This window comes from Rhagoletis pomonella, unplaced genomic scaffold, assembly GCF_013731165.1.
Source record: "Rhagoletis pomonella isolate Grant_MI unplaced genomic scaffold, Rhpom_1.0 Rhpom_scaffold_00003, whole genome shotgun sequence".
NCBI classification, from domain to species: Eukaryota; Metazoa; Arthropoda; class Insecta; order Diptera; family Tephritidae; genus Rhagoletis; species Rhagoletis pomonella.
Genome location: NW_023458557.1, coordinates 5,014,758 through 5,017,609, shown reverse-complemented (window position 1 = coordinate 5,017,609; position 2,852 = coordinate 5,014,758). Strand labels below are relative to the sequence as shown.

The 2,852-nt window shown below is 33.2% G+C and overlaps 1 protein-coding gene across 3 annotated transcripts in view; it reads right to left on the bottom strand.

The window, feature by feature from the left end:
• Positions 1-2,852, bottom strand: part of LOC118734996 (MAGUK p55 subfamily member 6) — a gene marked incomplete at its 3' end in the record, with an annotated part of 403,145 nt that overhangs the window by 83,984 nt on the left and 316,309 nt on the right.

Genomic DNA, 2,852 nt, shown 5'->3' with positions numbered 1-2,852 from the left:
TCTATTGATTTTGAAATTTCAAACGGCCATCGACTCATAATTCTTCAGATTTCAAGCCTGTTTTCAAAAAATTTATTACGTAATTTATTGCATATTACTTTCAATTGTTTATAACAAATTATGATAAAACAGTGTTCTGCATCGAATTTTTTCATGAAAAAATACTGTATATGTATCATGGGGAAACCTGAATGAATCCGTTGAGAAAAAAAATGAGACTCATTTGGAAAAAATGTTATGATTATTATATTCACTTTTTTTATTTTTTTTTGTCGCTACATTTACATTGTTAAATTCAGAAATAATAAAATATTCAAGGAATCGCTATAATGCCGGGCGCGAATGTGTGTTTTAATCCTCTACGAAAAAATAAGCATAAGTCAGTGAAAAAAAAATCTGAAACTCGTCAACGCTAATTGGAGTAGTGTGTATTCCCCTTTTATTGGGAAGGATTTATGTGACTCGTGCAGGCTTGCGATTTTATCGTCGTCTTTACCCCCAAGTTGTGTAAAAATTCCTACTGCAGAAGCTGTACAGGATGAAATTCATATAAGCGATTCCTATTCCGACACTGAACCTGACGGTTTGTCTTCCGATTATGATATAAGTGAAAATGAGTGTAAAAAAAGAAAAATCGATAATGGTAAAATGATTTGAGTCCAGTATTGAATTTTTGTTGTATGGTTTTGTTGATTATTTTTCAGATCTGAATGAAAGTTCAGATTTATCCAATGGCGAAACTTCAACCTTGGCTGCTTGGACAGAGCAGGTTAAAATTGCGATATCAAATGCAACATCAAAAGCAGAAAAAATTAAAATTTTGACAACATTACCTGAAGATTATGGTGTACGGAAAATACACCGAATATTTGGAGTTTCTCGACGTGCAGCTTGGAATGCAAAATAGTTGCAAAAATCACGAGGATATGCTTCTACTCCTCATAAAAAAAGGGACGTGCCTTATCTGTGGATGTATTAGCTGCAGTTGAAAATTGTTACACGTCAGACAATTCAAGTCGAATTATGGCTGGAAAAAGACAGTATGTAACCGTTATGAGAAATGACGGGGAAAGTGAAGATAAGCAAAAACGGTTGTTGTTGCATAATATCAAAGATCTGCATGATAAATTTTGTAAAGATCATCCTGATATCAAAATAAGTTTATCAGCATTTACGAAATTACGTCCTGTTTGGTGTATTCCTGTTGGCAAAAGTGGAACGCACAATGTATGCGTTTGTGTCATACATCAAAATATGAATTTGAAATTTGCCGGCGTTAACGATAGTTTGAAGAAGAGTGGAGTTGTATCTCAATTCGAAGTGGGAAAAAGTCTGCAAAAAATGGTGTGCCAAAATCCGACAGCTAATTGTTTTCTTTTTGAATGCGATGAGTGTCCCGGGATTGCGACGGTTTTTGAAGACTTTAAAAATCTGTTTGATGCTCATGAAATCGAAAAAATCGATTACAAATTGTGGACTAGCACTGATCGGTAATGTGTCACTCATATAACTATACAAATGTTTTTGCTTGCCTATATACACTTTTGTTATATTGTAATCCACTTAATTGCAGATGTGAGCTTCAGTGTTTTAGCAAAACACCAGCCGAATTTTTAGATGAACTACAAAAAGGGTACCCGTCACTTTTAAAGCATGATTACATTGCAAAGGCACAGGCGGAATATATAGATAACATCAAAATCAATCTTCAGAGTGGGGAATTCATTGTTACTCTTGATTTTTCGGAGAATTTTAGTATTGTTGTTCAAGATGCAGTACAATCTTTCCACTGGTCGAATAACCAAGTAACTATTCACCCGTATGTAGTGTACTATAAAGATGATGACAAGCTTTTGCGTCACAATTTTGTAATAATATCAGAAAGTAGAAAACACGATGCGGTAGCAGTGCATTTGTTTAACAAAAAAATGCTAAGCTACTTGTTTAATGTTCATGGCAAGCAAAATGTTAAAAAACTTATATTTTTCTCCGACGGTGCAGCATCGCAGTATAAGAATAAGTATAATTTTTTAAACTGTGTTCACTTGATGAAAAAACACAAAATTGAAATTGAATGGAATTTTCATGCAACGGCACATGGAAAATGCGCTTGCGATGGAATCGGTGCTTCAGTTAAAAGAAATGCTCATCGTGCCAGTTTGCAGCGACCTTTGAATGATCAAATTTTAACAGCTAAAAATTTATATGACTGGGCGATTAATGCCTTTCAGAAGGTTTCTTTTGACTTTTGCACCGAAAAAGAGCACGAAAAAGAACATAAAGCTCTTGAACCACGTTTTACAAAAGCAACGTCAATTAAAAAAACGCGCGACTACCACTCTTTTGTACCAATCATGAATGACGTCAAGCACATTCTTTGCAAAAAAATTTCATCCAGGAACATTTCTGACAAACGTCAGATACAGAACTAATTATGTCCTATAATAAGTCACTACCAAGAAGATTAGTTAACAAAATGACTAATATGCTTTTTTAGTTATACGTTTGTATGCTTGTTACATTAATCTACAGTCAAACTTATCAAAACTTGGTGAAAAAAAGTGATAATATTGTTTATTGTTTGTTTGTGAATGTTGTTTATAATAATCATAACATTTTTTCCAAATGAGTCTCATTTTTTTCTCAACGGATTCATTCAGGTTTCCCCTTGATACATATACAGTATTTTTTTCATGAAAAAATTCGATGCAGAACACTGTTTTATCATAATTTGTTATAAACAATTGAAAGTAATATGCAATAAATTACGTAATGAATTTTTTGAAAAATTACAGGCTTGAAATGTGAAGAATTATGAGTCGATGGCCGTTTGAAATTTCAAAATCAATAGA